Genomic DNA, 27,987 nt, shown 5'->3' with positions numbered 1-27,987 from the left:
CTGCGAAGATCTTGGTGCATCAGCAGGAGAGTGGGGAGGAGGCCCATTATTAGACAGGTAGGGTCCAGTCAAATGCACACACCTGGGTACAGAACAGGCCACTCGGGCACAGCCGCTTGGCACCAGCACTTCACCTTTGCTGGGCTTCCACAGTATTTCCTTCCCAAAGTAGGCGAGAACTGGGATCCAACACAGGACATTGGGGGAAAACCATCAGCACCAGGCTGGTAGAAGTGGGTACATCCCAGTCCCAGAAGGAAAATGGAACCTTCAGAACCACCCAAGGTAGGTGAAGCTGGGGAAGGCAGATGAGAGCTCTCCTCTGTCACATCTACTAACCGCTCATGCTAACACAGACCACGGTGCTGCCCTGATGAAAGGCACCCTTCCTTCCTGCCATCTTGGGATGGGCCCCATGCAGAGCCTGCGCTGTCAGCACTGATGCTGCAGCCATTCCTCCGTGAGGTCCTCACCCGGCAAGCCAGGGCCTTGCTAAGCCCTCCTCAGGATGTTGAATGGGCACAACTCAGGTTATACACCGTCATTAACCCCATCCTGTGGGCCAGCTAAGGCACGAGGCACAGAAAGGTTGTTTTCCCAGGTCAGTGGCATCAGAAGCAGCCAGGGTCCAGTGGCAAGAGCATCTCGTGGTCATGCCATCGCCATCAGGATTCTGCTCTGTCCACCGTCAAGCCCTGGGCATTATGATCGCCACTGTTCCCGTGCGAACACAGAAGGAGCCAAAGCCATGGGGCTACGGATGGGAGCGACTGTCATGAGCAATTCCACGAAGAGGAGCCAAGCCGCTTCCTGGCCACGTCTACTACTGCAGCATCAATCTGCTCCGTTCAAACACGAGCACAGAAGTCTTTCCTTTCCGGCCTTGAACAGGCCTTGCAATGCTGCCCTTACGCCTGTGGCAGATCAGAGCACAAATCAATATGGATGCTCCTTCCTGGAGGAAGCTGCAGCCCAGCGTCGTGGTTTAGAGGTCATCTTCTGCTGTAATTAGGGAGCGGCAGCGAGTGGCAATTGAATTATGAGAAGCTGGAGCACTGTATACTCATCCGAGTGAGGGGCTAGGACTATCAGTTACACGCACAGCAGCACCAGCTGCCAGGCCTCTGGAGGCAAGGTGAGGCAAGCAGCTGCTGAGCTGGACCCACGGAAGGAATTTGAATCACAGGCCACCTAAGCATTGGTGCCAATGGATCTGGGGCTTTGGGACTAGGGGAACCAGTTGGGCCTTTGTGCCGTCCTTATGGTCACAGCTTGATGTACCAGTGCAACTGACCGCCCCCTCACCTACATGGCTGGCACAGGCGCGGCAACCCCAGATGATGAGAGAATGCAGCCAGGTCCCCTCGCCACACAGGGCTCAGATTCCCCACTCAACCTGCATGTAGGAGAGCCAGGCACATACCTTTGCCTTCCCGTGTGGAGGAAAGCTCCAGAACATGGCTTTGTTATTTCGGAACATGTACACTCCCCTGGACAGGTAGTACAGCGTGCTGGTTTGCCTTCTGTCTGTGGAAAACACTCCAGGCTACCACAGAGCAAGGCAGCCCTCCCGACAGATGCTGGGATGGGCTCCTGCCTGCACCCAGCCCACTCCACACCCCCACCGGCAGCACTGCAACCCAGATTTACTCATTCAAAAAATACTTGGGGGCACCTGCACTGTTAAGGTCCCCCAACAGAAAATTATGGAGATAATAAGTGCAACGGACACAGGTCTGCCTTGGAGGGCTTGCAAAAATCACTTTAGAAGGTTCTACGTTATCAGAACTCTACCCCCTAATCCATTAATCTCACCCGAAGCTCAGGAGAACCCAGTCAAACAGAACAAAATCCAGCTATGGGCTCTCATGGGACATGAGGTCACTTTCCTGCACTCAGGGCACATAAGCAAGGGCCTGAGCAAGTGAGGTGGGTGGGGGCGCCCAGGCAGAGATCGCAGGATGCACGGAGAGGCCAATCCCAGGGTTCCTGATGCAGCCAGAGACAGAGAGGAAGCCAAGTGTCCAGGAGCACTGGAGTCGAGGTCTCCTAGGACAGAGACCCCGTCTCTTCTCCGCCCATCTAATCCTGTATTCTGGGAGGCCCATGTTGTGGAACCGAACCGCTTTCAGTCAGCACGGGGCAGGACACCATGAGCAAGCCCTTGGCCCAAGCCTCTCCCTGGGAGAGAGGCATCCGTCCCCGGCTCTGGGACCCTGTCTAAGGCCCAGTCCTATAGACCTGCCTCCCCAGGCCCCAGAGGAAGCCATCAGCGGGCTGCCAGCTCCAGCTCAATTATCAAGGAGCTACAGGGTCTGCCCCATGCAGGATGGTTTCCATTGAGTTAAAGGCCCTATGGTTGAATGGAAGAGGGAAGGCAACCACAGGTAGAACAGGTGTCGTTACCAGTGACAGGACCAGATGCCTCACCACAGTCTCGTTTTCTACAAAACTATGTCGAAAGACAGCAAAACGCAGTTCTGAGAAGTCCAGGCCCTCTCCAAGCAATCCAGCTGGAAGTCCACAGGGACACCCGATTCACCAGCCCAAGAATGGACGAAGGGGAGGGTCCTGTGTGGGAGCCAGTTACTGAGTACATGGATAGAGAAATGGAAATTCAGCACTGTAGTCGGATGCGCTGAACTGCTATTTGTTCACGGGTTATGTTTTTTATCCTTGCACATTAACATTTTTTCCCTAATGTTCTATCTTTTTGCCATATATAATTAATTTTAACAGCCTCTGCAACTTACCCCACAGGTTGTTTCTGTTTCTTTTAAATAGTGTACCGCTGAGAAATTGATTTGTTTGCGCCGCGTGCCTAAAGAAACCACATTATGAAATATGTATAAATGTCACTGTTTGGGCCGTTTCTCAGGATAAATACAGAAGAACGTCCCACTTTACTCCTTACATGGGAGTCCGCTTGAGGAAGAGGTTCTCGTGGATCACCCATGTTCCCACACACACAGAAACCAGTGAATTAGGCAGCATTTTCTTTTAAAACCTGCTATTTATCCTTAACTGGTGCAAGTCTGGGGGAATTATCTTAATTGCTACATGGAAAGAATGAATTGCAAAAGCGTTCAGTTAACCAAGACTTTATTTGTAACAGCTTGGGGCCAGGTGGGAGTTGCCAAGTTTGCCAAAAATAAATGAAATCAATCAATAAATAAAGCAAACCTGTTCTGTCAGTGTCAGGTGGATGCCAGAGAAGGAGGAAACACAGGCAGCAGCACCCATCTTTCTGCACCAGATAAAAACACCAGGCTGGGGACCCACTTTCTACGAGGGCCCTTTCCTAGAATGTTAGTTGAGAAAATACATTCAGGTTTTTGCTCTTCAAGCAATACTGAAATTAGGAGTAGAAATGTCACTGTGACGAATTCTGAAAGTACCTGGGTACTTTCCTATCATGTGGGCTGGTTGAGGCCAAATCCTCTTTCTAGCACTGTCTGGATTACCTTGAGCTTATGCAACTCAGGAGTTGTTGCAAGCTCAAAGTTACGCCCTTTACACTTGAACCTGGGCAAATCCCTGGTATTTCAGTGAGGTGATGGATGCCCCCCCACCCCCACCCCCACCCCCACACACGAAAACCCAACTACGACTGCCTAAAAACAAGGCCATGCTTAAAACAGAAGATGCTACTGGTCTCCCGCACTCTATGGGCAGTCATAAAACCAGGAATGGTAACACACAACCACTTCACAAAAATGCCTGCGGAAAGACAAATCCCTTTCCTCTGCCATTAATCATCACACCCAGGAACTTGACTCCAGATCCAACATTTTAAACAAGAAAGCTCATTTCCCTGTCTCCTCATTTACACACCAACATGTGCACCCTAAACCTCCTCAAACTTCAACTTCTCCCTAAACACAAAACTCTCTTTCAACACAGTAGGACCCCCACCCAGCTGCACCCATCTATTCCCACTCTCCCCTGCTCCAGCAAGCTCACTCCGAGCCTCAGAGGCTCAAGGCCCGTGCTTGGTTACTGACGTTGGCCTCTGGTTGTCCCACAGGACGGGGTCGTGGTTCCTGGGTGCAGTGGGAAGACCAGTGCTGGGGCAGGAGCTCAGAGGGCCTGCTGTGCACTGGAGCCCTACCCACAGCCACAGCGTCAGGGGCAGAAGCAGTCTACAGTCATCCCCACTTTGCATGACCAATGCCAGACACTCGAGAAAGAAACTTCCAAGCACATCTAGACCAGGGAAGTTGGTCACCGAGGGTCCTTGATATTGTTGACATAGCAAATCACACCACCTCAGTGTTTCTGTAGGCTCCCTCCAGGCAGGGGAGCAGGAGAAACCTGGGTTTGGGGGTACACCAGCAATACCTGAATCCCAGGTGTACAGGAAGGTCCTAGGTACTGACAGGAGAATCTGAGCACCTAGCTCCTCACACAGGAAATGGGGATCTTAGCCCAGGTGCCAAAGACCTGGGGAGGGTGGGCCACACACCCACACTTTCCAACATGGCATCCAAATCGGGTGCTTGACAGTGATGTGCACAGAAGTCCCCAAGGAACCAGAGGCCAGCGGGCTTGCCACCCTTCCTGAAGCACTGCTCAGAGCCACCCGTCGCAAGGAGGGCCCTGCAGTGGGACACTCACCCTAGCAGGCAACCTCAGGAAGCACAGGTAGGCTTCTGCTGCAAGGGTGACAATGTAAATCGAGACCTTCTGTTTCACTCTGCTCCTCCTGACTTTGGTTGGAACCAGCAGCCGGGGTGGGTGGGTGTCCTCTATAAACAGAGCAGAAGACCAAGCCCACCGGGAGCAGCCAGGGCTGATCCACCAGACCTGGAGAATAAAGGGGGGTTGGACTGACGGTGGCTCTAGTGCTACTCAGGAAGCCAGGCTAGGACTCAAGAGTCTCAGGAGGGAGGCAGGCTGCAGCCACACCTTCCATGTATGCTTGGGGGCTGAGAATGGCAACGGAGTGCTCAGATTCTGAGGCACAACCCACATCCTGCAGGCCCAGGAGTAAAATCCATCCAAATAAGACCCACGATTTCAAAGGGACCCTTTACTCCTCAGAGAGGGCAGGCCAGGGTGGCCAGGGCTCTGCCTCAGCCTGCTGACTGCTTCTCATCTTGACAGTCCCCCAGAGGTGAAAGGCCCCAGGACCATCCTCTGACCTGTGATTTCCAACATAGGCAGTTGTGCCTCCGGCCTCAACATTGGAGCAGGATCACTCGCCCCCAGGTGGACATACTGGCTGACATGGAGCACCCAGAAGGCCCTGGGAGGCTGCAACACTGGGACCACAGTGCCCATGGCCAGACACCACACCACTCCACAGTCCACGCCACCAGGTCCTGAGGTTTAGGTACTGTGTCGGGAATAAGAGAGTGTTGTACTTTGCCTTCCATTTTATCATGTCTGTTCTGCCAGAAATGGGTCAGAGATCCTGACTAGGGAGAGGACCTTGGCTGGCCCTCCAGAGCTCCCGCTTCAGACGGTCAGCACAGCCTGGGTCCCCTGACCAGGCAGGGCAAGGTCTCCCACCACCACACACCGAGTGACCCTCAGATTGCCACCTCCAGGGTCCTTGTTAGGCAGGTCAAGCTTCCACATCATTATTGCAATCTCTCAGAGCCCTCAGTGTGCACAGGCCGCCAGACGCACCGTCACGTTGTGTGTTTGCGAAACCACAGCCAGCATCAGACCACCATCACTGGACATAAAGGCAAAGGGCTGTGACTTGCCTTCACTCACTCACAGACATTCAGCCAGAGGGGCTTCTTTTTCTCTGACACTTGAGTTAAAATTACAAGATAACTAGATGGCTGCACAGAGCACAGCTTAATGACAACAGTATAAGAGAGACCACAACACAGGCCAAGTGATGAGAAAGTTGACTCCCGTTCCCGAGAAGCCAGCAAGCTACAGTGCACACTGGGTCTTCACTGCATAACCGACTGCAGAGAGGACAAAATGCAACAGGTCTGAATTCAGCACGTTGCCTTTCATTATAAATCACAAGATAAGCATTCCTTGGGACAAGAAAGCTGACCTGTTTGATGAAAGTTTTCATAAAAGGCCACAAACCAAAATATGAAGCCTGGTATAACAGAAATCTAATGCTATTAAATTAGGACATGCTCAAAACTACCAAGAATGACAAAAGTGACATAAAAATGGTTCTAGTGCCTCGCACGTTTGCCATTCTGAATTCATGACTTTGATGGAGTTGTGGATTTTTTTTCCATCGGCCTCCTTCTGGGTCTCCAACAGGGATCTCAACAAAGGAGTTGAAATTGCCATGCGGTCCTTTAGGAGACAATTTAGCAGCCGAGGTGTTGCTGTACTTCGACTACAGGTAGGTGGAGGGGGTGGCTGCCCGCAGAGTGGGGTACATCCTACTGGGCATGATGCCATGCTGTAGAGCACACTCAGGCTTCCTGGAGACATGAGAACATCATTCTGAGGGGTCTGCAAGTGTAGTCGGGGGAGAAGGTCAGCCCTGGAGCGGGGGCAGCAAGGCAACCTGTGTGCAGACTATGGAGATCACAAGGCACCATCTCAGCACAGTGGCCAAGCTCCAGTGAGGGCCAGCTCCATGACTGCTTGTCCAAAAGGCCATCCAAAACTCTTTCTCAGGTCAGGCATCCCTGGAATCCCAGCAACTTGGGAGGCTGAGGCAGGAGGATCAGCAAGTTCAAGTCCGCCTGGGCAACTTAGGAAGATGCAGTCTTAGAACAAAAAGCAGCTCTCCATCCACAACACGGAGTGGGGGGGGGGGGGGGGGGCAGGGAATAGCAACAACAAAAAGCTCATTCAGAAGTATGCCAGAAACCCAGGTGTGCTTGTAAACACAGGCTGTGTCGAGGCACACTCGGGGCTCAAGAAGCATCTGCTAACGAGTGTTGGGACCTCATTCCGATACTGGATGCATTGGTAGAATAATTCTTTTCCTCCGAGATGGGGACCAGTGCTAAGCAGGGTCGTGAAGTGGCTCCAACTTGAGTCAAATGAGGATGCCATCATTCACACATGTATTTTAAAAGTACATTTTGTCCTTTTCTACATCCTTATCTTTAGGCGAAATGAGTTCACAGCCCCAGCCCGAGTACCCATGAACACCCAGCACCTTCCTCGGCAGGGCTGGCTCTCCAGGGGGGCACACCCGGGTGAGTGCAGGCAGGAGTCAGGCACTGCCGGTGCTGGCCCACGGCATGGTCGCCTCAGCAGACCTGCCCGTGACACCTCCAGCCCCAGCACTTGGCACAGGAATTCAGGCACGCCAACCCAGAGGACTGTGCCTCTGCCTGGGAATGCCGGGAAGGTGCTACGAGGGTCTTTGGGATAACGGGAGCCAGAGGAAAAGGCACACGTTGGCCTTGAACGGCAAACTGGATGGCGACGGCTGAGCTACCACAATGTCCTCGTGTTCCCCTGGAGAGGCCCCAAAGACCCTTCGCTGTTCTAAGACGCCTAAGGGCTCCCTCTGGAAAGTCCCTGGACGTGCGGGCCACCTCTGCTGTGATGGCTTTTGCCCTGCAAACCTCGTCTAAGTATTCCTGGGGAAGGTCTCCAAGTCTCCAGGTCAAATTAAATCCTGGGGACCATCTTGGCCCACCTACTCAACTGACAAAGAAAGGTTCCATCACATGACCAGAGGAGGCCAGGCTACCTGCTCAAGGTCATCGTCCTGCTGGCCCATCTGTAGGCGTAGGCTGGGGGCAGTGGCCTTGCCCACTGCCCCTCTCTACCACTTGGAAAATGGGGAAGACAGCTGGCAAGACCTTCCCAGTCCCAACCCACTGTCTGCTGTGCTGAGCCTGACAGCTCAGCCCCCCAGCGGCTCATCCCGCCACACGGGACTTCAAGTTGCTAACGCCTCCACCAACTCAGGAGGCCAGACCTGAGACAGCAGTGGAGAGCCAGACCCTCCTCCTGGCCAGCTCCAGCATTCTCCTGTTGGACACCAAGAAAACTGGCTTAGATTTTTCTTGCTTTTGAATGACACTGTTCATTCAAGAATAGAAGAGGGCTTTTTAAAAAGGCAGGAGAAGAAAAAAAATCAATCCCAAAAGATGTTGCCACTTGGAGATCTTGAGTAATACCACATCTAGTGTGAATGGTTGAAGGCATGTTAAAACTAAACTCCCAACCCCAAACCTTGCAGCAGGTGCAGTCTGATCTGTTATCAATATTCTCTCTACCACACTCCAAAAGAGTGTAGGCAGAATTGAATGCTCTCTCTTGCCTATACCCAAATTCCCAATCAACTCCCCCAGAAAAAACATTCCGTGTTAAGACAGCCCAGAGGTTAGCAAGTCTGAACATCTAAGCTGATCCGCGAGTTACCCTCACCAGCAAGCTGCTTTCTTTATAAAAACGTCCATTTAACTGTTTTACAAGGGGCTGGGGTGGCATGAAACCATCTCCCTAATTCATTTTTACTCTTTTTAATTAATACATCAAGAAGTCCTACTACTATTTCCACCCTGACTTGAGTTCCCTTGTAGTATAATTTCCGTTGACTTATCTCTATAGCAGCAGCAGCAGCAATCACTTTACGCTGAACTGTACTGCTTCAGAGTTAATTACATGTATTTTGCTTTTGATAAATGAAAATACCAGATGCAATTAATTGAAAGACAATCAATATGATCCTGCTATTAGACATCCCGGTGATACATCCAGAGGCTGCCGCGATCCATAGTCATCAACTAATTGAAAACACGTTCCAAAGGGGGTTTTTTAGAAAACTGAACTTTTACCTGGAGATGTTTTACAATAACTCACCAATATAAATCTGTCTGCAAATTCTACAGTTCACGCGACGGGCTGTCCGTCTTCTTAAGGGGATACAGCTTCATTGGCTCAAAACCATTTAAGGTGGTGGAACCCTGAAAGCAAAATGAATCAAATCAGTGAGGCTGAAGCAGGGGTGTTGTTTACATCTTAGCCAGCCTTTAATTGCATCTTCCAATGCTTTCGACTCTACGCTAGCTACCGAGGTTATTAAATGGTTTCATTAAAAATACTATTTGTCTTGCTGCAGTCGCACACCAGATCAAATCAACCAGTAGAGCCCCAGAAAAAATGGACTCTTTCCATCTACTGTGACATGAAGCCAGGAGGGCAAGTCCAGAAGGCCAGGTTGTGTCATCGCCAGGAAAATGTCATTTAGCTTTCTTTACATCTCCAAGTGGCAAGCAAAGGGACCAAACAATCAATACCTTCAAGCAAAAAGTATTACCAGCTGTTTTGAGAAATGCAGAATTATGGAGCACAATTCATAAGCCCATGGTTTCTCAGTGCTATTAGCATAAATGCTGACAACCGTTAATCTACTGTAAGTCTGATGAACGGTTGCAGTTGTCCATTAATAGAAGGTCATTTTAACTTACTACTGGAATTGATTACTCAGTTAAGAATTCAATCCTAATGTTCAATAAAATCGCACTTTCTTAGCAAATGCAGTATGAAGTGAGGTGACGCATTAAACAGCACTCACATTTATTTCACTGTACAGGAGTAGAGAGGAAATAGATGGTACCATTCATGTCATCTGAACCACTTCCTACACACACAGAGCTGCAGGAGGAGAGCGCACCCAAGTCCCTCCTGGGGTTGACAGAAAAGGCAAAGGTCCGGGCAGCGGTGTGGCCAGGGGGCTGTTCTATGGCTTTGTAATGCAGAAAGAACTTTTCAACATGGGTGTTGCTATTCAACAGGAGAGTCCACACAGCAAGGTGACCCTTCTCCAGCCTCAGGAGAAAGGACAGGACTGTCACAGCCAGTCCTAGCCATGCCCCACCCCAACTTCCTTACAACCAAGACACACAAAATGCCATATATCACCATGACCAGCTCTAGCTACACTCCAACTTTCCAATCATTCACAACTCAGGAAGCTATGGATTCCTAATAGTTCTCATGTAAAACAGAGGCTGAGCCCTAGGACCCAATCTTGTTTTTTTTTTTTTTTTTTTTAAAAAAAACATACAGGAAGTCACAAAGAAGGACCACAGGACCTCCCAGGTCCTCCACCCACTTCAAAAGAAAACCAGGATCCCGTGTTCACCTCACTACTTCACTTTAGGAGCGGGGCTTTGGAGTGAGACCGCCAACTCCACTCCACAAGAGAGCCCAGGGCAGGAAGGTCTCTGAGGAACCACCCCACGGAGGCTCGAAGCCCTGGTGTAAAATGGGGTCCGTCTGCATAAACCCCAAGTCCTCCCACATACTTTACTCCATCTCTGTCAATCCATGCCACATGAATAGCGGTTACACTGTACTTCTTAAAAGCTGTACAATTTTTTATTGTTGTGCTGCGTTTTATATTGGGAGGTTCCCTCCCAACAACCATTTTCAATCTGAGATGGGTTAAATCCACAAACGCTGACTTTGTAGACATGGAGGGTTAGTTGTACTTGGGCAAAGGGTGACCTCTATCCCCAAAGTTATCACCCAAGATTAAGAAAGACCTCATGGTCCTAAGCACTGTATTATAATGGCATTATAACCCCCAAATCTACAATTTAAAGAAAGTAGAGACAAAGCAGACATCCCAGCCTTTTAACATGAGAAGAAGGGAGGGACTAGCACAGACTTTCAGTAGTCCCCAAACCTATAATGACACAATCACCAAGAGCCAAGGAGCCATCTCCTGTTAAAAACAAAAACAACTGATACTGGAAATTACAGCATGCTAGGCAAGCTCTGTCACTGAGCTACATTCCCTTTTTATTTTTTTGGTCTTGCTAAGTTGCCTGGGCTGGTTTTGAACTTGCTATCCTCCCACCTCAGCCTCCAGAGTGACCAGGATTACAGGTGTGCACCCCCATGCCCAAGGAACCAGGTGGGGGAGCTTCTCTGGAGAACTTCTATCCACACTCCCAAGTGCTTCTCAAAGGTATCTTCTGTTACCGCTTCCCTTCCAGGCTGCTGTATACCCTGCCCATCTCCGAGTCTCTAAATGTTAAAACACCTTGATCACGTTTTATTCATCTCTGGAACACAAGAGGAAATCAAAGATTTAGTTACTTGTGTAACAGAATTTATATTCCCTGCTAAGTACTTACTACTTGTCCTAATTGGCGAGGGACTCCTTTTTCTTTTTCCAGAGTTTTGCACAAGAGACAAAAATGTTCACTGATGCACAAACATATGAAATCAGTTGTCAAAAATGTAAGGAAGCTGTCCCTTTTGGAAAGGAGGAAAAGAAATTGGGGGAAGATTTAGAGATTTTGTAAATTACTTCTTGATTTTAAACAAAGGTCTGAGGACAAACAAAATAACATGGTAACATCTACCTAATCTTGGTGTTGGGCACAGGCTGTTACGTGAGATCTCCACAGTGGAGATAATTACACAGGAAGCACAGCTGTACCCGGAGAAGGCTTCCAGAGAGGTGGCATGCCACAGAACTTCAAACTGGGGGATTCGGGGAAGCCTGTGGACTGCCAAGTGAACAGTGACGGCTTATTTAGTGGGTTAGGAACATGAAAAGACTTGGAAGACTGTCAGAATCTTTAAAGCAAGTGCCCATTGTTACTTGAAGGTCGAAAGAAGTACTTAAAAAGGCTGCAGCTACAGAAAAGCTAAAAATTCAAAAATACTTGTTTCAGCAGATACTTGCTGACAGTGCAGCGTGGAGGTGTACCCCGAGGACTTGCCAGGGGAAATTTTCTTGGCAGGATTTCTCTAAGAACTTCCAGGAGGATACAACCAGATGCAGAAATGACTTAGCTGATTAAGATCACCACTGTTCCCAATGCAGCGGCTGTAGGAGCCCCAGGAGCAGGGCATCTGAATGTCAGTCGGCGTAGCCACCACGTCCAGGTTAACTGGGCTGCTTCTGGCAGAGAGGTTCTGCCTTTGGCTTATGCCACCCACCTGGGGGATCTACTAAACATCCCTTGGCCTGATGTGCTCCTCCCCGCAGGGAGGCCAGGGGCGCTGGTGGGCACAGGCATCCTGGGAGAGGAAGGAGCACCAGGGAAGGAGTTGGAGCCAGCAGAGCTGCTGGGTTTCTAACTTGTTCTTTTACGAAGTCGGGTATAAGAAAAACTGCATTCTCGGTGGAGATGGAATAAATATTCTTTTCTGAAACTCAGTGAAATTAGCACCTTGGGAAACCTGCAAGAGCTCGTGAGGAGCCTAAGCAGATCTTGAAAAGGGACTGAGAGGCTCTGCCTGCTCATTCCACAAGGGCAGGTCCTGTCCATGAACTTAGGCCATCCTTCAGAATGGCTTCTGGGCTCTGCACGGCACTGAAGGGCAGCCGCTCACCACCCAGCCATAGACAGTGGAGAGGGCATGCAGGCGGCTGGGCCCACCCGGCATGAGCACTGTTCAGAGTGCCCACCTACCTGCACCTACTGGGCATGGGGGATTTCTGGGGCTACTTCTCCCAACAAAGGTTTGGGTAGGCTGGCTCTTCTCAGCATGCGGGGCTTTCCTGAAACCTACTTGGATTCTTTGTCCAGACTGAGTTGCTGAGGCTTTCCAATACCCATCTACGGTTCCTGAGGCCGAGTCACACTGGCCAGTGAGCACAGCACAGCTCAGCTTGGGCACTTATCAGGAGGAAGGTCTTTAAGAGGCAATGTGGACAGAAGAGGTGGCCCATTTGACCTGCTCATGGCTTCCCCGAGACCCTCACAGATCCAAGGGCCCAGACATCTTTTACTACTTAAAGCAGACAGGAGTTCACAAAGTCATCCCTTAAGCAGCACAAAGTTACCACAAGAGCCTTGGAAGGGGCTCGGGGAAGAACACTGCATGAGAGGCAGGGTGGCATTCCGGTTTGGTTGGCACATGGGGAGAACCAAGAAACTGACCCTGTCCAGTGCAGGGCAAACTGTCTGCCACATGGCAGACCGCAGCCACTCCTATAACTCGATTCCACTATCGCCTCATGGTAAATAAGCCATGTTGATTAACTTTGAAACAATTATCCTTCCTTGGGGGCAGGGGTCCTGAAAGCCAATTCTGTCTACAACCCTCTACAGCCATCCACCTTGGTCAAGTCGACACTTATCATGCCCCACGTCCCACCGATTAGAATTCCAGAAGGAAAATGTCCTCCAGGCAGAAACTTTACCTACACAAGCTCTTTGAGAAGTGCTTATGGAAACCTAGAGAGATTAAATGTACTCAGCTGGTTTTAGGTGAAGACTGGAAAGGCCCAACAGCCAGAATTTGAGAGCTCTGGTCTTGAGCACGAGGACAGCCATGGAACGCTGGAAGGCGCGACTTGGGACTCTGCCATGTTCTTAAGGAAAATAAAATAGGATAGCGCCTGGGTGTTGTCTCAGATGCAGCCAATTAACCCTGCTCTGCTAGGTCTTTCGGCTGTTGACTTGTGGAGGCCACAGAGCCCAAGGCTGCCAGGCAGGCCAAGGCCAGGTGAGGGGAGAAGCTGCCCGGTGGCCGTAGCTGGGCCTCAACCCGCTGGAGCGCCCTAGGCCGAGGCTCCAGGAGGGAGAAACAAATGAGGGCGTGGGAACAGCAGATGGGAGGGCTTGGCAGCACCAGAGAGGAACACGGAGCGCAAATTGATAAATGGGTGCTGCCGATCAGGGCTGGCGCTGGCCAAGTTTTGAAAGAGGAAAAAAAGGATAGATCCACGAGCAGCAGCCCACACAATGACGTCACTCCGTGAACTCAAGCTGTGTTCCCACACCCCAACTGCCCAGCTGGCGGGAAAGCAAGAGCAGCTGCTGCGGCTGCGTGCGCTGACGGCGGCTCCCAGAGGCCTGGCCAGGCCCCAGGTGGGGGTGCCACGGGCCTATTCACAGTGGCACAGCCACCTCAGCAGACCAGAGTGGCGAGGAGTGCCTGCCTACCAGAGGGACAGGTCTCCACCAACTGGCCCAGCACAAGGAAGCCTCAATCAAACTTACCAGGCTGGGGGTCCACCCCTATGCCACAGAAACCCAAAGGGGCATCGTCTCTGGCCTTTTACATCTCCAAACAGTAATCCAACCAGATGAGGCGCCCACACCTGTGACACGGCTGGGAACTATCTCAGAAGAAACGGAGGGCAGAGATGAGCCCAGGAGTCTACGAGAAGTCCGTGACTACTAAGGAACTGGGGTGTCCCAACAGGAGGTGTTTCCAAGTTCCTCCCACCAGGCCCCCATAACCCCAGTCTAAGGGGGGTGGGGGTGGGGGCAAGGAGCAACAGACGGTAGGCAGAGGGAGGGGTCTTCAACACTAACCAGCACAAGGCGAGATGGAACCTCTGTGCCGACAAGCTTGACCCAAGAGGGGACCAGTCAACAGCGGGACACTTCCTGATCTGCAGGCTCTGCAGACAGTCTACAAGGCAGACCCCTCATGCTAGTGGGAAGGGCACTGGACATCTCATAGCGGGCAACATCTCTGAAAAGTTTAGCCCCTGCTCCACTGACCCCCCCCCCCAAAACAACAGGGGAGTAGATAATCCTCCCCTGATAAACTAGTGCTACTCAGGATACCATGTTCTACATCATACATTTTGATCTTGAAATCATGCAATTAAAAAATTTACAGACATGGGAAAAAATAACTATAGGTCAAATGGAAAACGAAATCAAAACATATTCAAATCTTATATTTAGAAATATTCTTCAGTGATTTTCACTTTCTAATATATACATATATGCATAAGAGGCAGAAAATATACCCAAAGTGTTGTTTCTCCATGCTAAGATTGAAGAGAACTTTTAAAATATATAACATAAAAATAATTTAATTTAGTCATCCCCCCCATACTCTCCTGTATTTCTCCACGTTTTACAAAGAGCATGATTTCCTACAATCTGGAAAAGGCTGTGGGCTACTAGGTCAGGAAGCAGGACAACGCTGAAGGCGAGACACTGCCCAGGTTGCCCCTGCAGGCTCCCAGCCGGGGTGAGCCCCACCAGGACACAGGTGGCACAGCTGCACTCCCCACCAGGTAGGTTTCCAAAGCAGTGTTCTTCCATCCTCCTGCCAGATTCAAGGTCCAAGTTCACCCTACAAACTACACATGGATGCTGCTTTTGAGACTTTCAAGGCAGAAGGCAGAATCCCAATGGCCAAGCAACCTGAGAGAATGGTGGCTGACAGGCACTGTGGGAACCCCTCCAGCCAGTGGGTGGCTATGGGGCCCAGCAGGTCTCAGGGGCTTCTGAAAGGCGGACCTCTCAGCGGGCTGTAGCCAAGCTCCCCCCATGGATTGAACTGCAGCAGAATGAGCAGGAAGAAGCACTAAGAAAAGCAGGAAAGCTCAGGAATCAACTCCAAAATCCTTCAACAACAGGATCAACAGGCCACATGGGAAATACTGACCAGGAACACACAGATGGGTAAAATGAATGCAGCCAGGTACTGGGCTCTGGTCACCTTACCATAGCCCTTCACATGGCAGTAAAGGCCAGGTTGCCTGTCCTAGCCACCATTTCAGGTGTTCACCTCCTTGACAACAAAGACAGAATCCAATTTTTACTCAGAGACCAAGCAGCAGTCAAGAACACTGGGGTCCCTCGGGCTGGGGATGTGGCTCAAGCGGTAGTGCGCGCGCCTGGCATGCGCGCGGCCCGGGTTCGATCCTCAGCACCACATACAAAGATGTTGTGTCTGCCAAAAACTAAATAAATATTAAAAAAAAATCCTCCAGTGATCGAGGCAGGAGGATTGCAAGTTCAAGGCCAGCCTTAGCAACTTGGTGAGACCCTCTTTCAAAATACAAAATAAAAAGGACTCCTGGGGATATAGCCCAGTAGTAAAGTACCCCTGAGTTCAATTCCTGGGACATTTAAAAAAATGAACTTGGGCTGTGCATGGTCAACATTATTGGCCTGAGTCCAGGATGTAGTCGTGTGGTTATCCTTGCCTCCGGTTCCCTAGTGGGAATGGGATGCCATAATGCCGTGAAGTGCTCAGCCTAAAACCAGTACACCAGAAGCCCCAAAACATTAGCCCTCTCGCTTAACAAAAGCTTTCCTAACATGGCTACATGGACTGAAGAACCCAGAGCCCTGGAAAGAAAGGCTGAAGGAAATTCACCCCATTTTATTTCAAAGTAAATTAAGGCTTGAATTGAAAATGAAGACCATCGCTGTCCTCAAACGCAGCAGCCTCAGAGATTGTCCTTTTTAAAAGTCCATTCCCAAACCAGGTATACCAGAGACCAGCATACAAAGAAATTCTGTAAATATGGACTCCAGTGACACCCCCAAGGACCTAACTGAATGTTATTTCCTCTGGAAATAACAAAACGAGTCATAGTGCCAGGGGAGTGCTATGAGACCCGGGAATGGGGTCCAGGTCACCAGCCAGGCACGGAAGGGCAATCCCCCTTGAATCAGTCCTTTCCGTTCCCCACCAACACCCTGTCTGTCAGCAACACTTCAGTGGACCAACTGCAGATGGCAACCAGAGCAGGCCGACCTCCCCGACGTGAGGGTCCCAGATACAGATGCTGCCGTCTCTCACCCAGAGGGATCTGGGGCAGGGAGAGAGGTCAAATGCCCAACTGTCCCATTACCCACCTCGCCAAGTAAGCCCATCTCAGGCACCAAATGGGCTTTCCTGTTCTGTCACCTAACATCCCCCAAAGGGGCACAATGCCCTGAAGCAGGGCTGGCTTAGCAGTCTCCCTTTAGCCAAACAGCAACCAGCAAACAACAAAACCCAAAACCTGCAGAGCCCCTCCAGCAGAGGGAACCTGGGAACACTGCGAACACCGTCCACTGATTCGAGCACACAGGAACTCACCCTGGGAGGGAGTGAGCCTGACCCAGCCTGCACACACAGCCATTACTCAGTTGCATTTCAAGGACAGACACCCTTTAGCTCAGATGTTCATGAGGGCCATAATTCAGAGATGCTGTCCTCACTCACTCGATGAACATGTAAATACACATGTACTTTCAAAGCACAGTGCAAGGGAGCCTTCTTGAGGAACACAGGTGGCTAACGCATAGCTGTGAAGGAGATTCTGGAGATCCACTCTTACTCCAGCAGCCACAGCCACGCAGGGGAGAGGGCTTCTGCCTGAAGAGCCATGGTGACACAGCCTCTGATGGCTTAGCACACGTGCCCCCACAAATATTCGTGGAGCATGACCGCTAATGAACAAAGTGGACTTGATTATAAATTCAACCAAAATTGGGTTTCTTCACATATTTCAGCCAACGTGTAAAAGCACTCAGAGGAACAAAACAAGCTAAACGTGCTCTTTGCTGATCCCTAAACCAGACAGCCCATCCTGATGCAAAGCTGCCCTGGGCATCACCCCATGGACCCCAAGCAAGCAAGGGCCCTGGAACACTCAGTCTCCATGATGGATTTCCAGCTGCCCAGAGCTCCGGTGTGAGACTGAGTCACAAACCTGCAGGGTGGCACACTCCTCATCAGCACAGACACAAACCAGGGACACGTGCAACCTGAATGAGTCTCCAAGGGAACGAAGCTAGACAAAGCTGATCTTCAAAGGCTACGTGCTATGTGATTCCATTTGTGTAGCATTCTTTTATGACAAAAATTAAGAGCTGGAAAACAGATTAGGGGTTGCCAGGTTCAGCACTGGGAAGGGGGAAAGACAAGCCAATTCCCGAACTTTGAATGAGTGGGTCAGTTTCAGGTATAATGAGCCATGTGCCAGTCTAGGACTGTCCTATTCACCTGAAGGGGGTGCAGTTACAAAAGGCTAATTGGGGACTCTTGGGGTGATGCATACAGGAACTTACACGTGCGACAATATTGTGCAGAACTAAAGATACACCCAAGTGCATACTTGTAACACCAGGGAAATAGTATTTGAGGGTAGGAACAGTGTCAATTTCCAGGCTGTTACAGTTACACAATGTTTCTTTCCACTGAGGAGCTTCAGGAGCTGGGTGAGGGATCCGGGTTTACTTCAAAATAAGAACTTTAAAGAAGTAACAAGGAAGTTGGTCCTGTTTTTTGGTTATTTGTGTAGTTTGGCTTGTGCTGACAAGTAGGGCACCTCCTTCCTTTAGTGGCCACCAGGAGCTGGCCTTGTTGATACTGCTAAGGCACCGGGCTGGGACAGGTGTCTTTTAGCTCCCGGGGCCCAGAAGAGCTCCCAACTCCTGAACGCTGGCCTTCTCTTGCTGACGCCGGCCAAGACGCCTGCCTGCTAGTTCAGTTCTTTCCTGGGAACAGGCACAAATGCCCAGCTTGCTCTCTCCCAGCAGCTACCAGCCACCCAGGGCCACACCCGACAGATGGCGGCTTCCCTGGCAGAGTAGCCAGGGGAGGAGGAGAGAAAATCAGCCCAGGGTGTCTCCGTGCTGGGCAGGTGGGCCACTCTGGACTTCTGATCCAGCCTAGCTGAATCGAAACCTCAGGCAGCAGGCTGGAACAGGCCAGGACCATCCGGCTGACACACACAGTTGTACGCGGGGCTGGCCAGCTTCCAACACCCAGCTCGTTCAAAGAAAGTTCTAGAGCTGGGGCGACCCAGCAGATGACCAGGATCAGGAGAGCTGCCTGCCATAGCTCTGCCCCTGCTCTTGCAGCAGCCTGGGGACCTGGCTGGTGCCTGTGGACTCCACATCAGCCTTTTGTACCAGGGGAAAGGTCCGCCGTGGGGCCAGTGCCCAGTCTGTCCTCCCAGAGCCTCTGGGGCCTCCCTTTTAAGGAGAGCTGGCTTTCTCTGCCAAAGCTCCCAGTCACTCCCTGCTGATTCAAAGAATCCAAAGGAAGAAAATTACAGGAGTGCCTTCCCTATTTCTGTCTTTATTGTCTTCAGGGTTACACTTTTTCCAGTTCCCTCGACAGGAGTTTATCCTAACTCCCAGCAACAGCAATGAAAACACCCCCCATCCCCCATTCAAATGCACACTGACATGCACATGGGTGGACAAAAACCTTTTCAATAATACTATTTTCCAGATTCAATAAACCCTTAAATGGCCATTTACTCAAAGATCTCAAACGGCTTTCAAATCAGCACTGCTCAGCTTCAAAGCTCTTGAGAAAAAAAAAAAAAATAACCAGTGAATCTCCTCCACACGAATAAAAATTACATTCTACATAAATTAAATATATAATTTGATTAAACATGTTTATGTCTTTGTGATGACATTTAAAATAGAAGTAATCATTTTCTTTTTTAAAAGAAAAACTCTTTCAAATATAATTCGAAGCTGTCAAACCAATCTTCTGCTACAGATCTTTTAAATGTCACATACCTTCAAAAGGGGATGGCAGTTTCCTTTTAAATATGCAATTCCAAACAGTGTGTTCTGAATCAAGAATGTATTAAAATACACCGCTGGCATTTATCCCGATTTAAGTATCACCCTTTCCCCCTCCCGATTTGCTCAGAAGCATAGCACTGTGGCATCTCTCCCCAGGACAACTCGGGGCCGTCAGTGCCACCGCCACTGGCTGTAATCACGGGGTTGAACACCAAGTCACACTCCTAACACCTTAGGGGGGGGCAAAGGTGTCCTCTGCTGATTCTACCAGTTTCCCTCCCAGATGGCTCGCTGAACTCTGTGTAACCCAATTTTGGCACAGCATCAACGGCCCGATTGTAAGACAGTGTTAATCAGATGCAAGGAAAACTCGGAACTCATTCTCATAAGTCAATGACCTACATATTCAATTGCTTATTCGCCATCTCAGTAGCAAACACTGTGCTATATTTAAACGCAGAGTACAGATCTATCTTTCTTCTAAAAGGCTTAGAGAGACAGATAAGCTTACACTCCAGCCCTCCTCTCCTCAGCACAGGAGGGCAAATCTGTCAACATCAAATGTTTAGGGGACCCTGGAGAGAACACATTGTCTATCTCTCTGCTGTTTGGATAGAGAGGTATGAAGGGCTTTTTTTTTTTTGGTAAGCAGCAAACATGAGTCAATGCTTCTATTGAACTTAAGGAGACTGAGATAGGGTTAATGCTGCCTCCCAGCATCTGGCAAAAATATGTGGGGAGGGGTGGGAGAGCCAGACAACTTCAAGTCAGTTAAGCACAGGTAGCAAGTATACCGAGTGCCCAAAGAAGTCAAGATAGTGACAGGATGTGAATACTTCTTAACTGCAGTCCCCCGGCAGTATCTGAGTCATCTTGGAGCCAGCAGGGGCAACAGCAAAAGCAGTAGAGACCTCTTGAGATCTGGAGCAGGGAAGCACAGCTCAGGGGCTGGCTGCTCACATCTCTTGGTATCTCACCCAGATCTGATGAAGTGCGGGCATGTCGGCCCCCCACCCAACATTCAAGGGTGATCCTGGAGGTGTAGGGCAGAGCGCCGAAAAAGTCAGCTGGACAATCAGCCCCAGGCCAAAGCAGGCACCCCCTACCTGGGAAGGGGAAGCTGCACCCAGGACCTTGCCCTGCACAACTCCAGGGGAGCCTTTCACATAGTCTGGGGTGCAGAGGTGCTGGGGAGAGGGCTGGATGGGATTGCTTCAAATTGAAGTTGGAATTGGTCAAGCTGGGTGGCAAATGCTGTGGGGCCAAGGGCAAGTAACTAAGCCTCTTGGAGCTGAGGCTAACTGCCACCAGGCAGAGGAGAGGAGGGATGCAGCCAGAGATGCACCAGGGTACCACGTAAAGCCAGGCAGCCATGAAACTTAATGAGTCTCAAAAGTCACTGGGGCTTGAAGGAAATCCAGAGGGTGGAAAATTAAGAGTTGGGAAGAAGACTCTCCTCCTCTTCAAACAAAAGTCCCTACTTGGATGGCAAACCCTGCTCCCAGGACATGGACAGGAAGGTCCAGAAAACACTAAGGCCACACCCCATGAGCTGACACCAAAGGCAGAAAGTCACAGATGACCAGAAAGACAGGGCAGTGCACGGTCCATGCATAGCTCTTTAAAGCACTTGTTCCCTTCCCTGTGAGGCCAGATGAGCTTGCTCTCCTCTCCCCGGGCGGCCCCACGGGACTGTCACCACCTCTTGCAGGTGACAATGTTCCTTTGTGTGACCCTTACTATCCTTACTCCAGTTATTCCCAAGGTAGACACACAGCACACCCACGTCCCTGTGTACGTACACACAGAGGGTCCCTGAGTAATGATTTGACTTTACAATGGTGTAAAAGTGATTTGCCTTCAGTAGAAGCTGTACCTTAAATTTGAAATTTTGAACTCTTCCTGGGCTAGTGATACATAGTTCAATCCTCTGACGTGGTGCTGGGCAGCAGGATTGGGCCTCAGCTCCAACAGACAAGGTTGATACAAATGTTTTTTTAGACCCACATCAACTGACAAGCTCCTCCAGGTGTTTCAAGTTCTATTACAAGAGATATTCCTAGCTGAACATGGAGGCACAGGCCTATAATCACAGCAACTCAGGACACTGAGGCAGGAGGATGGTAAGTTTGAGGCCAGCCTGAGCAACTTAGCAAGGCCCTAAGCAACTTGGTAAGATCCTGTTTCAAAAAAAATTTTTTTAAAAAAGGCCCGGGGATGTGGCTCTGTGGTAAGCGCCCCTGGGTTCAATCCCTGGTGTTTAAAAAACAAACAAACAAACAAACAAACAAAATATCCCTGGAAAGGCTCCTCACAGAATGGCCTCCCCCAAAATGTCCCTCTGGCCACAGGTATGGGACTACGGGCCTGGCATGTCACCAGGTCCCGGGCTGTGACAAGGCTTATATAGCAGCTGCCATCCCTCTACACCGCTCCCTATACCAAGGCACTTACTCTTAGGGTCAGCTCAGTGACACATACTGGATATCCCTAGACTCAGAGCTGCCCCCTCCATCTCTGTTTATAGCCAATGTACCAAAATTTGCAGTTGTTTTATTTGTATCTTTTTTTAAAAGTCAACTCTGGTCCTCATCCAATCTCATCCCCTCTTACAGCTTTTTTTTTTTTTTTTTTTTTTTAAGTCCTCAAAGTACTTTCTCGAAAGAGGAAGGTTATAAATAAGTAAAAGAGAATCCACTCAAGAGGACACTCTAGGAGCCCTATAAAACACGCCTCTGAAAGTAACGGCCCCAGAGAGACTTGGGTAAGCTGGCAGCAGCGACTTGAGGCTACAAGGCCAGCTAGCCAAGGCCTGGGGCCCTGGATGACCCAGGTCACAGTGTAGCTGAACAGGTGGCCCCTGTTCAGAACCCCTGCTTAGCCACTGTCCTCACGGTTCTGAGGCAACCTAGAAATACAAGTGCTCCCATGTGATCATCGGGGGCTCCAAGGCCAACTCCTGTCGGTCATGAATGTAAACGGTGGACAGAGATATTAAACAGACGCAGGACCACCCCAAGAACCAAAGGGCCACAAGACCCTCCCTCTAGACTCACTGGTGTCAAGCTTTGTTGGAAAGCAAGGTGGCGTGGGCCACAGGGGAGCAGCGTGGGCCACAGGGGAGCAGCGTGGGCCAGGGACTGATACCCATTCTGAAAACTCCGACTACAGAGGAGCAGGTTGTCAGTTGGCTTAACAGGGAATGGATGTGTTTTCTGGGGTAGGGAGTCCTCAGCCCACCTCCAGCATAGCAAATAGTATAAACCCTGCACCATCTTGAGTGGTGGGAATAAGGGAGAGCACGGGGCTCTACCCACTTATACCAGCAGGAAGCCAACATTCTGATTAAAAAAAAAAAAAAGGTAGCTCTAAATTCCATGATTAGTCTTAGAAGATTTCATGCTTCCAAACAGATTTCTGGGCCATGGAGTAGGTATCTATGTCCACAAAAAATGTTCATAAATGGTTTGTAGAAGTTTTTTTAACGTTTTATTTATTTATTTATCTATCTATTTTTTTATATGTGGTGCTGAGGCTCAAACCCAGCACCTCATGAGTCTAGGCAAGCACTCTACTGCTGAGTCCCAGCCCCAGTAAGCAGTTTTATTCAGCACCCAAACCTTAAAAACAGACCAAATGTCCAAAAATAGGTGAACAGGTCAAGAGGCTAGTAAATTCGTTCAATAGAATATTACTCAGAGGTGCAGAAGAACAAGCAACCTAGATAGGCCCAAACGGACTTTTACATCTAGAAAACATTGATTGAAAAAGGCTCTAGGCAAACAGGTGTGCATGGTACATAATAAGCACATCACAGATACACACTATGAATGATGTGTGTATATTATACATTCTATGGAATTCTAGAACAGGCAAAACTAATCATACTAGAAAAATAAAACAGTGCTTGCCTGAGCTGATCATAGAGGTGGGAGAGGGGACGGCCTGGACAGGACCATAGGGACTTACATGGAGTGACGGTATATCCCGTCCCTTGATGGATGGGTGTGGGATGGCCAAGTGCGTGTCCCTGTTGGAACCCATGGACGGGCATACTTAAGATCACGGGTGTTCCACGTCCCTTCCCAGGGATTGCCCCACTCCACCCTACACTCCCCAAAAATTTTAGCTCAAAGGAAAACAAAATAAAAAGAACCACAAACAAGTGGACCTTGCTTGGGGAATGCTCCCTCCCAGTGATTCGCGGCAGGTCTTCTCTGGACCGAGGCTCACAGAACCAATTCAGCACATAGCACAGGCAACACGCGCTTCCCACAAACACTCAGGGCTTCCAGGAGGTCAGCCGTGCTCAGGATTGTGTCAAATGCAGGTGGACAGCATGGACTCCTACACAGGAAAAGGGCCACCAGAGGAATAAACCCCCAGGACACCGGCATCTGCAGTTCCACAGGGCTTTGAGATAGGGGAAAGGACAGCCCAAGGGTTTCTGATGCCTCCCGCCAGCCTCACCAGTGGCAGAGCAGCCTGCGGCCACAAACAACTCCCAAAGAGCAAAACTACCACCTCAGGTCCATGTGGAAGCAAGCTGCTAAATGCCTTGTGACTTAACATGGCTGCCGTCGGAAAAAAAAAAAAAGCTACGTCCTATTAAAGTGGGGCTTCTCGATCTCAAGTTGGCGTTCCCAGTGCGGGTCATGCGCAGGCTGTACTTACAAGCCTCTCTTATTACCCAAGAGGCTTTTAAAGTATTAAGTACAGAAAATGCATGCAACTCCCCAGTTAAAATAGAGCGCACGGACACTCAAAAAGGTCAAGGCAGCCTCCACTCCATTTTCATTACGGATGCTTCACCCAGATGGCAGGGATGCTGCGATAAAAGCAGTTAGAGATGCCCTGACAAGGACTAAAACCTGTGGCGGAATCCTAGGAGTCTTTGAACTGGCAGATCCTGGAAATCACCGAGCACAGACCCTCCCTCTAGAGGGAGGCAAACCCAACGGGGAGAAGAAATCGCTTGCAGTCCAAAGTGGGGGGAACCTGGGCACCACTTCATTTGAATAAATACAATGCATGTTAGCTGGGGTCCTCCAGAAACCAAAGTCTTCTTCCAGGACAAAAGACTTCTTGGAGAGCCAGAGGGGGCTGGAAGGCAGAGGGAGATGACCAGGATGCCCTACAGTACCTGAGATGGCAGGAAGGAGGAATCACCCCGCGGTCCCTGGCTGTGTGTGAGCTGTGAGTAGGGGCACAGGTTGTATGTAAACTTGGTGTTGGAGTCCAGTGTTGGGACCACCAATTACACTCCCAGAAGTAGAAGGTCATGGAGGAGCATCCTCATGGCTACCACACCAGGCCAGGTCACCGCTACGACATTATACCCAAGACTTGCTTTTCAACTTCGGCACGGTTTTGATAGTTAGACTTCTAGGGCCACCTGGCAGAACCCAATGCATTTAGGTGGACATCACCGGAAGGTATGAGACTTTCATGCTGCCCCCAGTATGCACAGAAGGGAGGAATGGGATCTATAGGACTCAGTGAGTATATGGACATGAAGGGATGGAGAAGTGGAAGCCATGAAGCTGGGACTGGTGACGGGTGGAGGTGACACGTTCTAATGGAAGCAGAAAGTGAGACAGAAGGGGACGGGGGCTCAGAGAATTGACAAGTTAATCAACTACCCAATCTCACTGTATTACTTATGGTCATACACTTTCTCTGCAAGCCAATTGTTGCTCTATTGCATGCAGATCAATTGGGTGTTCTTGATGGGTAGACGACTCAGTTCCAGTGAACCAGGGTGGAGGATCCTCCTCATTCAACTCCTGGCATTCCCTGAGCATTTTCCACATCCAGCCGACAGCAAAAGAAGAAAAACTGGGTAAGGCACGCTGGCTTCTCAACTACTTCTGCCAGAAGTGACACATACTCCCACCCACGTTCCACTGGCAGACCACCACGGGGCTTCTGGCTGACGCCCGGTGGGCTCATGGCCACGGCAACAAGAAGTCCCCCAGGAGGAAGGGAGGAGCGAAGGATCTTTGGTGGACAGGGTGTCGGCTCCTCTGTACCCACCTTCCATCCCAGTCTAAGATGGGCTTATCTCAGAAGCCGCTGGGAACTCTGTCTCTCCAAGCACAAGAATCCTAGATTGTGTGACCACTGAACAAAATCAGAAGAGATGCCAGCTACTCCACAGACTCATCTATTCAGCCCTCTCCTTACCACACCACTCGGAATTCAATACAAGCCTGGCCAGGACTGGTCTTTCATTCACCAACTCCAAGTTAAGCACAGCCAACCATGACAGCATATGCCCAAAGTCCCAGAACTTGGGAATCTGAGGCAGGAGGCTCGAGCCCAAGAGTTAAGATCAATTGGGGCAACGTAGGAAGACCCCATTTCAAAACTGAATAAAACCAAAACCAAAACAAAAAACACCCCTTTTCTTGTTAAAAAATGTCAAACTGTAAACCTTGGGCAATGCTTTCATGCCCATCAAGCCTAAGACACCATGACATCTTAGATCAGCACCACTTCATAAACCACTAAAGAAAAAAAAAAAAAAATACTGTCAAGCTACAGCGTATCATCAATTTGGTGACACAACAATTCCAGAGACGTTAAAATGTTGGAAAACAAGTTAATACAGTGCTTCCGTTGGAGTCTTCCCATACCTTTGGTAGAAACACAGAAATAACCATTTCACAAATAAGGACCTGGGGCTCCCATGGGTTGGGTGACCTGCCAGTAGTCACAGCTGGCTGAGCCAGGAGAGGGGGATTTCCAACAAGCGACTGACTCAGCATGGGGTGCAGGGTCCAGCTCCCCACAGCTGTCTCCTGGCACCCAATTCTCAAAGCCCAAGCCAAGCCCTAGTACTCTCGCATCCTCAGAATTCCGATCCAAATGGCAAATCGAGCACCTTGGAGATATAATATCCTTATAAACACATTTGAATTAAAAAAAAACTCAACTAAAATATGGGTTTTCATCTGCATAACACTTTACCAACAAATTCTATGAAATTCAAGTGAGAACAGATGATGTACGAAAATATCAAAAACAAGGATCCGATTTGGTAAACAGTTGAGCGCTATTTTCACATCATCCTAATGAATTTAGTTTCAATAAACACAAATCAAGCAAACACTCTACAAATTTTAATGGTATGGTACAGAATGAATCTCAGAATGACAGTTCTGGAAAACAAACTCTTTTCATCAAGTGACAGATATCACAAGAGAAGAAAAAATCACCATGGGAGCCTTGGTCCAAAGGGTCTGCTCCCAACCTGTGCATCTGAACTTGGCCCTGGGCTGGCTTGCCTCGACCCAGGCTGAAGAGGAAAGCTCCAGCTGCCAGGCTCCTTCTGATAGCAGGGTCTGGGGGCAGACATACAGCAGGCAGGTCACACAGAGGTGACACACGGCCACCAGCATTGAGTGAACAACACTGGGAAGGAGCAGGATGTGGGAAGGTATCTGGGGCTGGCATGATACAGGCCAAGATGGGCCCACCCATCCTCCCATCTCGGTCCCATCCGCACTCTGAGGGTGGCATCCCAGCTGACGTTTCAGCAAAGTTTTAAAAAGTAGAAATAAACCAAGTTCATGTCAGGCTAGTCACATCACCTGGGTGCAGGAAAACATGTTCCTGCCCCAGCAGGCAAGCCTTACCCCAAGCCCTCTCATGGCTCCACCTGAAAACTGAGGGTTGTGCTTGGAGACTATAAATAGAACACACGTGAATGTGACTGTAAACTGTAGTCATGACAAAAAAGACTGGACGGGTCTCTTGAAAGGGTGGGGGATGGGCTCTGGGAAATAACAACCAACAGGAACAACTCCACCAGTTCTTTCAGAAAGAATCCTGAAGCCCAAAACCACCTATCCCACCAGGAGCCCCCAGAGCCCCAGGATTACACAGGCTGGATCCTTCTGAGCTGGGCCCAAGTGCAGGAAATGGATACTGAGGGTCTGGCAACCCCTGGCCATGGCTCCAAAACTAAAGCAGGGTCTTCTGTCATTTTCTATTGTCCACGTGAGTGATTGAGTCCCAAAAGAAAGACTCAAACGCATTTAAGACTTCACAAAAATGGCATTAAAAGGCAACAGATCAAACTTGAAAAACACATGATAGGAATGCCAATACTCCAAAGCCACCAACCAGAGTGCAGGCCCTTGCCCTTTCCCACATGCACAAAGATTAAGGCAGCCCCAACCACAGATTCAAACACATGACCCCTCGGCAAACATGGTGCAAACGCCACTTCAGCAGTTAACTGTTATCACTCCGACTCACAGGTGGGGAGCCCAAGGCTGGCTCGTGCCAGAGCTCACAGACCCAGGCCAGCCCGTGTGCACCAGCAGAGGCCAGTGTGGCCAAAGCAGAGGAAAACTGGTGGAAGCTTCAGTAAGGACCCCCGGTGGGAACGCAGGACCCTCTACTCCCTCTTGTGTCCCCCCCCACACCCTGGGGAAATGGTGAAGTGAAGGCACTGTTCTAGCTCTGAGCTGGGGCTGATCCAGGCAATCCCAGGAGGGGGCCACAATCCTGGTCCCATCACCTGCTGGAGACCCTCTGAGAGAGAAATCCTGCCAGGCTGGACCACCAGACCACAGAGGCTGCAACACTGGCATCTGCTCTCCTGGCACCCTGTGGTAGCCCTGTACCTAGAGCTGGAGGCCAACCAATCGGAGCCACAGAGCTCCAGCCCCAGAAGCCACCTCCAAGAGGACTGGGGTGGAGCTGACCACCCCACCCCCGCCAGCCTTTCCTCCTCATTCCTTTCTGGAAAATTAAGTCCACCGTGCACCCCAGCAGCTGACCACTTAGGATTTTACAATTCTTAAACCCCTTC

The 27,987-nt window shown here is 50.0% G+C and overlaps 1 protein-coding gene across 3 annotated transcripts in view; it reads right to left on the bottom strand.

Moving 5' to 3' along the window:
* The window catches only part of Ctbp2 (C-terminal binding protein 2), a 133,448-nt gene that overhangs the window by 81,217 nt on the left and 24,244 nt on the right, over positions 1–27,987 (bottom strand). For 2 of the 3 annotated variants that reach the window (XM_027930258.2, XM_071610825.1), the window contains exon 2: positions 8,761–8,864. The exons of the other annotated variant lie outside the window; for it this stretch is intronic. The gene's annotated coding sequence lies outside the window, so the exon portion shown is untranslated. The remainder of the gene's footprint in view (positions 1–8,760; positions 8,865–27,987) is intronic. 3 annotated transcript variants of the gene reach the window in all.

This window comes from Marmota flaviventris, chromosome 4, assembly GCF_047511675.1.
Source record: "Marmota flaviventris isolate mMarFla1 chromosome 4, mMarFla1.hap1, whole genome shotgun sequence".
Classification (NCBI taxonomy): Eukaryota; Metazoa; Chordata; class Mammalia; order Rodentia; family Sciuridae; genus Marmota; species Marmota flaviventris.
The sequence above is the reverse complement of the archived record's forward strand: the minus strand, read 5'-3'. Positions and strand labels throughout refer to the sequence as shown.